Raw genomic sequence first — 10,429 nt, forward strand, 5'->3', positions numbered from 1 at the left:
TATTTCGTGTGCCCGAGAGACATATTAAATTAATGTGGCTAATATGTTTTGATCCAAGTCGGGTCATACCCAATAACAAACTTACTGACACCTTATTCGTGTTTGATCTTAATGATTAGATCATTGATTAAATACGCGACACTTGAACTTTAAGAAAAATGGTTTTCTGAAATATTACTTGATATGTATATATATATAAATTATGGAATAATTTATATGTTAAGGATTTAATTATTTATAGGTTAAATAATTAATTAAGTTATGTTACATTTATAAAATTGGTTTTATAAAATAAACATAACAAATAATATGCAAGTTTATAAAAATGTATTTTATAAAATCTAGTTTTATAAAAACTAGTTTTATAAAAACTAGTTTTATAAAATTTAATTTTATAAAACAATTTTAAAATACACATGGAAGTGGCATGGGAGTATGTAGTAGGCATGCTTGACACACTTCCAAGAGTAGCTACTTCCCATGTATTTGCATATGTATCAAGGCATTGAGTCAACAACACTTACATGCATTCAAACATATCAAAAAAAGGAAAAACTCTCTCCTTTTTCTGCTGAAAAACCGTGGGGTTTGGAGGTCCAAGAAGGGTTCTTAATTTGATCTTACAAGTTCATATCAAGTGTTATTAAATCCTAACTAAAAGCTAGGGTGTTGGTGCACAAGTTTGGGGTATAACTACTTGAGGTTTCATTCCTTTGGAGCTCCATTGTTTCATCATCTACTTGCTCATCCAAAACAGCCCTCAAACAAGTTTGAGGAGGTATAACTCTTACTTACTTGTTGTTATATGTAAGCATATTTACAAGACTTGATATTAACATGGAATTCAATTTAATTGGTTAAATACATAAACTTGTTTTCTTAATAATCATGCTTCCGCTTGTTATAACTTTACATGAATGGGTTTTATGATCAAGTTAACATTATAAACTTGTTGGTATGTTGAATTCCATCAATGAATAGACTTCTTATATATGGTCTTTAAACCCACTATACTTGCATTCTAAGTACGTGCATGAAAATGGAATGCAAAAATTTTGGGTTTTGGGTGGGTACCCTATTATGGCCGAATTTGGGAGGGTCCAAATGGTTGTTTTGGGTTTGCAATTTGGTTAATATTTGTTGTTATATTGTTGTTCACAATCAAGCCTTGACCTTGTGGTTGTATGCATGTGTGTTTGGATGATTATTAATAATTCATTTGGTATGTAATATTAATTCATTCATTTGGTTTGTAATATTATTATTTTGGTGATGTAATTTGTTTTACATTTGGTATGTAAAATAGAATAGGTTGTATTTTCATTTTCTAGATAAAAATGTATTAGGATACATATTTTGTAAAATGAAGATACAAGATGATGAAGACTTGAAGAACACAAGGAGCATATGGATGCAAGGTTAAGTGGGAGATTTGAAATCTCCTACTTTGTATTATTACCCCTTAACCCGGTGACATTTGTTTTCGGCTAAACAAATGTCCACAAAAATGGCTAGATTGTGAACATACTTGTTTTGCATGTGTGGTTGTTTGTTTGTTTATTGTATTGTATGTTTGGTTGATACAATTAATCACAAGATAACAACAAGCAAAACGACAATTTAATTGGTTAAATTAGACGTATTAATGACATGCAAGACGACAATTTAATTGGTTAAATTAAAAGCAACTAAAGACCTAAATAAATGGTTATTAAGAACAAGAAAAGGATCACATATATATAAAATGGTTTATATCAAGTAATTGGCAAATTACAAGACTTGAAAATGGGTTTCAAATGAACCATACACTAAATGCATGTTGGTGTATGGCATAAATGTTTTCTTAAACTAGAATTAACGAAAACTTAAAATCCCTTAATCGACAAGGTAAACAAGTTTAACGCCATCCTTTTGTGGGACACTTAAACATAGTAGGGAATTCGTAATGGAATAAAGGTCACCTAACCGTTATGAGCTAACTAATATGGTTAAGGTAAAATTCGCATGCTTGTGGGATAAAGGTCACCTAACCACTTGTATGTTAATTTTACATGTTTACACAAGTAGGACGACTTGATTTGGGAATCATGAACTTAGGGTCACCGAAGCATGAGGAACAAATAGGCGTTGATGGGATAAATATGCCATGCAAAAGGATTGCATGATCCCATAATATAGAAGTTGCAAAAGGATTGCAATTGTCATATAATGACTACCTAGCTAAACCAAATGACGGGATAAAGGTCACCTAACCGAAATTTGGTTCACCGTTGGATTCAAAAATTTAATAAATATCAATTGGATTTAAAGGGTATTGATTATTAAATTAAAATTGATACTTAAACTACTTTGTTAAAATTTTGTAGATGGCCGCCAATAACAACAACATACAAAACGCACCTATTAACTTGAACAACCTATCATTAAGGTCTCTCCTCGAGAAAGACAAACTCAACCATACGAACTTTATGGATTGGTTCCGTAATCTTAGAATTGTCCTCAAACTTGAGGATAAGGCGTATGTGTTGGAAGACCCCATTCCCGATCAACCCGACGAGGATGATACGGAAGGCATGGCTTATTGGGATAAGTATTGCGCCGATTCGGTGCAAGTCGCTTGCCTAATGCTTGGGACTATGATACCCGAACTCCAAAAGGATTTCGAACATCATAGTGCATATGACATGATTACGCAATTGAAGGAGATGTTCCTTCAACAAGCACGTGTCGAGCGCTTCGAAACGGTTCGAGCGTTACATGCATGTCGTATGGATGACACCCAATCCGTATCCTCTTATGTCCTTAAAATGAAAAGCCTTATTGATCGCGCAAACCGTCTTAATCTCAACATATCTAATAAGCTAGCCACTGATCTTATCCTAAACTCCCTATCAAAGAGGTTTGACCAATTTGTAATTAATTACAATATGAATGGGATGGATAAGACCATTGGTGAACTTCATGGCATGTTAAGGACGGCGGAAACTAGCATGGGTAAGAGGGCTTCACCCGTGCTAATGATCAATGATGGTGGGTCCAAAGGTATCAACACCTCTAAGCCAAAGGCGGCTAAGAGGAAAGGACCCGCCCATCAAGGCAAGGGAAATGGGAGGGTGGTTACCCCAACCAAAAACAAGAACAAGAAGCAAAAGGTTACCGGACAAGCAAACCCCAAGGAAGACCCGTGCTTCGGTTGCGGTGAAATGGGTCACTGGAAACGCAATTGCCCGGTCTACCTTAAGGAGTTGAAGGAAAAGAGGGATGCGGGGCAATCCTCAGGTAACATATATATGGTATATATAGAGCTTAGTATTACTTCTTCTAATACATGGGTATTAGACACTGGATGTGGAACTCACATTTGCAATTCTTTGCAGGGGTTCAAAAGAAGTAGCAAGCAAACGGGAACATCAAGTCTCTTTATGGGTAATGGAGCCAAAGTGCAAGTGAAGGCTCAAGGAGACTTTGTATTAAAACTTCCAAGTGGTTTGGAACTTATTTTGAACAATGTTTTGTATGCACCGGATTTATGTCGAAACATTATTTCAGTTTCCCGTTTAAAACAATGTGGTTTTTATCTTAATTTTGTTAATGATGATATCCACGTTTATTTAGATAATGTATTTTATTTTAAGGCTTCGCCTTCAAATGGAATTTATGAATTGGTTCACGATGACACATCATCTAGTAGCTCAATATACCATACTAGCACCAAGAAACTCAAAAGGGATTTGAGTGATTCCTACTTATGGCATTGTCGCCTTGGTCACATAAACAAGAATCGAATGCATACACTCCAAAAGAATGGCCTTTTGAAATCAAATGAACTAGACTCATTTGATGTATGTGAATCTTGTTTACAAGGCAAAATGACTAAAGCACCTTTCAAAGGGACCTACGAAAGGGCTAAGGACTTATTGGGATTAATACATTCGGATGTATGTGGACCCTTTAAGCCCATAGCTAGGAATGGTGAAAGATACTTCGTTACTTTCATTGATGACTTCAGTCGTTTCGGATATGTCTACTTGTTAAGACATAAGGACGAAACTTTTGAAGCATTCAAAGAGTATCAAAACGAAGTACAAAATCAACTCAATAAGACAATTAAGGTACTTCGAACCGATAGAGGAGGTGAATACCTAAGCGATGCCTTCCAAGATCATCTTAGAAGTTGTGGGATTATCTCGCAACTTACTCCACCCGGGACACCACAGCTTAATGGTGTGTCCGAAAGGAGGAACCGAACCCTAATGGATATGGTTCGATCTATGATGGCTAGAAGCTCGTTACCTCTATCATTCTGGGGTTATTGTCTATGCTCAGCGGCTCGTATTTTAAATATGGCCCCAACCAAGAAAGTGGAACGAACACCTCATGAGATGTGGTTTGGAAAACCTCCATCTCTATCATACTTAAAGGTATGGGGATGTGAAGCTTACCCTAAGCGTTACGTCCCTAATAAGTTGAATGCTTGATCTACGAAGTGTATCTTCATAGGATATCCCAAGGATGATATGGGATACTATTTCTATGATCCTTCCGAGCAGAATGTATTTGTTGCTCGGAAGGCTGAATTCCTTGAAACTAAGTTCCTAATAGAAGGCAAAAGTGAAAGGAAGATAGATCTTGAAGAGGTTCAAGATCAAGTAGATGATACACAATTGGCTGACACTAGCACTCAACATGAAAATGTTGAGAGTGATCAGATGGATGATCAAAATACACAAGACGTTCGCAGATCTGGTAGGATTAGTAATCCTCCTGAGAGATATGGGTTTCTCATGGATGGTTGCTATGTGGTTGATTTGGATGAACCAATAAACTACCAAGATGCTTTATCAAGGATTGATAAAGATAAATGGCAGGAAGCCATGAATGCTGAGATGCAATCCATGTATGACAACCAAGTTTGGGAACTTGTTGCGCAACCTCCTGGCTCTAGGCTAGTTGATTGTAAATGGCTGTTCAAAATGAAAACTGACATACATGGAAACTTGGATACATATAAAGCTAGACTTGTAGCAAAAGGTTTCACTCAAACTCAAGGGGTTGACTATGATGAAACTTTTTCGCCTGTGGCAATGCTAAAGTCTATTAGGATATTACTTTCCATTGCTACTCATTATGATTATGAAATATGGCAAATGGATGTCAAGACCGCTTTCCTAAACGGACATCTTGAGGAAGATGTCTACATGGTTCAGCCTGAAGGTTTTGTTGATCCGAAATATCCTAAGAAGGTATGCAAGTTAAAGAAGTCAATCTACGGATTGAAAGAAGCATCTAGAATGTGGAATCATCGTTTTAATGAGGAGGCCAAGAAATTTGGCTTCATTAAAAATGGTGATGAAGCTTGTGTATACAAGAAAGCTAGTGGGAGCACTATCATGTTCCTTGTACTATATGTGGATGATATATTGTTATTTAGAAATGATATTCCGGCAATGCAAGGTGTTAAAACTTGGTTAAGCAAATGCTTCTCCATTAAGGATCTTGGAGAAGCACAATACGTTTTGGGGATTGGGATCTACAGGAATAGATCCAAGAAACTGATAGGTTTAAATCAAAGTGCATACATTGAAAAGATCTTAAAAAGGTTCAAGATGGAGAACTCTAAGAAAGGTTTGGTACCTATTCAAAAGGGAACACTTCTCAGTTCATCTCAGTGCCCCACCACGAAAGATGAACAGGAGAGAATGAAGAAAGTCCCATATGCTTCTGCCATTGGGTCAATCATGTATGCAATGATATGCACTAGACCGGATGTGTCATGCGCTCTTAGCCTGACAAGTAGATACCAGAATAACCCAGGAAACAGTCATTGGATTGCTGTTAAAAGTATATTGAAATACCTTAGGAGGACTAAGGATATGTTTCTTATATACGGGTCTGGTGAGGAGGAACTCGCTGTAAAAGGTTACGTGGACGCGAGTTTCCAAACTGATCGTGATGATTCTCGATCACAATCCGGTTATGTCTTCACATTAAATGGAGGTGCGGTCTCTTGGAAGAGTTCAAAACAGGATGTTGTTGCTCTATCCACTACAGAGTCAGAGTACATCGCCGCATCATTGGCAGCTCAGGAAGCTGCATGGATGAAGAAATTCATCAACGACTTAGGAGTAGTCCCTTCCATTCAGGACCCTCTTGAGATCTTTTGTGACAACGAGGGTGCGATTGCTCAAATCAAGGAACCTCGTGCTCATCAAAAGACCCGTCACATTGAGCGGAGATTCAACTACATAAGGGATGAAGTTGAAAAGGGAAAGATATGTATTCGCAAAGTTCACACAGATCTTAATATAGCGGATCCTCTCACGAAGCTCTTACATGGATCAAAACATGCAGGACATGTTTGTGCATTAGGGCTTTGATATTCTAGTGATTGGTCATGATCTGTTTTAAGTATTGTAACGGAACGAAATTGTTCAAACTCATTAATATAATTATGGTATTAATTTATTTAGAGTCATGTTCCTATTTTGCATATTTTATCCATGAATAAGTAATTATTCTAAATTCCGTAGTCGATCACATTCGTGGGAACAAGTGTGAGGTTTAGACTATTATGAACTTGGATTGGTATACATTCACGGACTGAATGTGGGGCAAGGTTGCTACCAAGGTTCATAGATATTTGTGGGATGCAAATATTGGAAGACCCGCCCTCAAGATTTGCTAAATGGAGCCTTTGTGGTTGATCACATGTAATCTTGAGTAAAGGCGAATATCATTGTATCCTCTGACCTGAGATACATATTGGGTTCAGATATTTACCAAGTATTGTGCCTTGAATCTTTCCTTCGCTATTCTGAAATATGGTAGTTCATAAGGAAGAGCTCAGGTACAATGCAGGGTACATATTTAGGACGTATGTAGTCAAGATGGAATTTGTCCCTCTTATTCGTTGAGAGTCAGATGTCTAAGGCCTGGTAAAGTTAAATCTAGAAAGAGAGTGATCACTCTGTATCTCTTGGATTTAACATGACATCTAGGATGAAAGGATATAATGAAAAGATTCACCTATTCATATTCGAGATGGGAACTCGAAAGGGATGATGTTATTGAATGGCACAAAGTCATAACATGTTGGGGGTGATGGACGGTCGTTAGGTGGTATCCATCACTTGCATTAATTTCTTATGTTTCTCGTGCAAGTGGGAGATTGAAGGTATTTCGTGTGCCCGAGAGACATATTAAATTAATGTGGCTAATATGTTTTGATCCAAGTTGGGTCATACCCAATAACAAACTTACTGACACCTTATTCGTGTTTGATCTTAACGATTAGATCAATGATTAAATACGCGACACTTGAACTTTAAGAAAAATGGTTTTCTGAAATATTACTTGATATGTATATATATATAAATTATGGAATAATTTATATGTTAAGGATTTAATTATTTATAGGTTAAATAATTAATTAAGTTATGTTACATTTATAAAATTGGTTTTATAAAATAAACATAACAAATAATATGCAAGTTTATAAAAATGTATTTTATAAAATCTAGTTTTATAAAAACTAGTTTTATAAAATTTAATTTTATAAAACAATTTTAAAATACACATGGAAGTGGCATGGGAGTATGTAGTAGGCATGCTTGACACACTTCCAAGAGTAGCTACTTCCCATGTATTTGCATATGTATCAAGGCATTGAGTCAACAACACTTACATGCATTCAAACATATCAAAAAAATGAAAAACTCTCTCATTTTTCTGCTGAAAAACCGTGGGGTTTGGAGGGCCAAGAAGGGTTCTTAATTTGATCTTACAAGTTCATATCAAGTGTTATTAAATCCTAACTAAAAGCTAGGGTGTTGGTGCACAAGTTTGGGGTATAACTACTTGAGGTTTCATTCCTTTGGAGCTCCATTGTTTCATCATCTACTTGCTCATCCAAAACAGCCCTCAAACAAGTTTGAGGAGGTATAACTCTTACTTACTTGTTGTTATATGTAAGCATATTTACAAGACTTGATATTAACATGGAATTCAATTTAATTGGTTAAATACATAAACTTGTTTTCTTAATAATCATGCTTCCGCTTGTTATAACTTTACATGAATGGGTTTTATGATCAAGTTAACATTATAAACTTGTTGGTATGTTGAATTCCATCAGATCGACGCGTTTGTGAAAGAATTACCGGAAAGAATCCAAGAAGATATAAGTTCACACTAGCCCGCCTCCATACAACAAGCATGTAGAATGGCTCACAAACTAGTGAACCAGATTGAGGAAAGAATTAAAGAACAGACGGCTGAAGAGGCCAATGTGAAGCAAGTCAAAAGAAAGTGGGAGGAAAACGGTGATAAGAATCACCAATACAACAATAACAGCAATTACAATAATAATTGCAACAATTATCCCAACAATCGCAACATCAATCGCAACTACAACAAACGGCCCAACAACAACAACAACAACAACAACAACAACAACAATAACAACAGCAACTACAACAATCATCCCAACAACAATAACAACCACAACAACAACAACAATCAGAAGCAGCTATGCCAAAGGTGTGAAAAGTATCACTCGGGGTTCTGCACTAAATTTTGCAACAAGTGTAAAAGAAATGGTCATAGCGCGGTGAAGTGTGAGGTCTACGGACCAGGGGTTAACAGAACGAAAGGAACAAATGGTGTTGGAACGAGTAATGGCGGAGCAAGTAGTGTCGGAGCAAGTTATGCCAATGTAGTTTGTTATAAATGTGGAAAACCGGGCCACATTATTAGAAATTGTCCGAACCAGGAGAACACGAATGGACAAGGCGGCGGAAGAGTTTTTAATATTAATGCGGCAGAGGCACAGGAAGACCCAGAGCTTGTTACGGGTACATTTCTTATTGACAATAAATCTACTTACGTTTTATTTGATTCGGGTGCGGATAGAAGCTATATGAGTAGAGATTTTTGTGCTAAATTAAGTTATCCATTGACGCCGTTGGATAGTAAATTTTTACTCGAATTAGCAAACGGTAAATTAATTTCAGCAGATAATATATGCCGGAATCGAGAAAGTAAACTGGGTAGCGAAATATTTAAGATTGATTTGATACCAGTAGAGTTAGGGAGTTTTGATGTAATAGTTGGCATGGACTGGCTGAAGAAGGTGAAAGCAGAGATCGTATGTTATAAAAATGCAATTCGCATTGTACGAGAAGAAGGAGAACCCTTAATGGTGTACGGAGAAAAGGGCAACATGAAGCTACATCTTATTAGTAATTTGAAGGCACAAAAACTAATAAGAAAAGGTTGCTATGCTGTTCTAGCACACGTCGAGAAAGTACAAACTGAAGAAAAGAGCATCAATGATGTTCCCGTTGCAAAAGAATTTCCCGATGTATTTCCGAAAGAATTACCGGGACTACCTCCACATCGATCTGTTGAATTTCAAATAGATCTTGTACCAGGAGCTGCACCAATAGCTCGTGCTCCTTATAGACTCGCACCCATCGAGATGAAAGAACTGCAAAGCTAACTGCAAGAACTATTAGAACGTAGTTTCATTCGACCAAGCACATCACCATGGGGAGCTCCTGTTTTGTTTGTCAAGAAGAAGGATGGTACATTTAGGTTGTGTATTGACTACAGAGAGTTGAACAAACTTACAATCAAAAACCGTTATCCACTGCCGAGAATTGACGACTTATTTGATCAACTACAAGGCTCGTCGGTTTATTCGAAGATCGATTTACGTTCTGGATATCATCAAATGCGAGTAAAGGAGGATGATATTCCAAAAACTGCTTTTAGGACGCGTTATGGTCATTACGAGTTTATGGTTATGCCGTTTGGATTGACTAACGCACCAGCTGTGTTCATGGACCTTATGAACCGAGTGTGTGGGCCATATCTTGACAAGTTTGTCATTGTTTTCATTGATGACATACTTATTTACTCAAAGAATGATCAAGAGCACGAAGAACATTTGAGAAAAGTGCTAGAAGTATTGAGGAAAGAAAAACTGTACGCTAAGTTTTCAAAGTGTGCATTTTGGTTGGAAGAAGTTCAATTCCTCGGTCACATAGTGAACAAAGAAGGTATCCAGGTGGACCCGGCAAAGATCAAAACCGTTGAAAAGTGGGAAACCCCAAAAACTCCGAAGCATATACGTCAATTTTTAGGATTGGCTGGTTACTACAGAAGATTCATCAAAGATTTCTCCAAAATAGCAAAACCCTTGACTGCATTAACGCATAAAGGGAAGAAATTTGAATGGAAGGATGAACAAGAGAAGGCATTTCAATTATTGAAGAAAAAGCTAACTACGGCACCTATATTGTCATTGCCTGAAGGGAATGATGATTTTGTGATTTATTGTGACGCATCAAAGCAAGGTCTCGGTTGTGTATTAATGCAACGGACGAAGGTGATTGCTTATGCATCTAGACAATTGAAGATTCACGAG

The sequence above is a fragment of the Rutidosis leptorrhynchoides genome, chromosome 2, assembly GCF_046630445.1.
Source record: "Rutidosis leptorrhynchoides isolate AG116_Rl617_1_P2 chromosome 2, CSIRO_AGI_Rlap_v1, whole genome shotgun sequence".
In the NCBI taxonomy this organism is placed as follows: domain Eukaryota; kingdom Viridiplantae; phylum Streptophyta; class Magnoliopsida; order Asterales; family Asteraceae; genus Rutidosis; species Rutidosis leptorrhynchoides.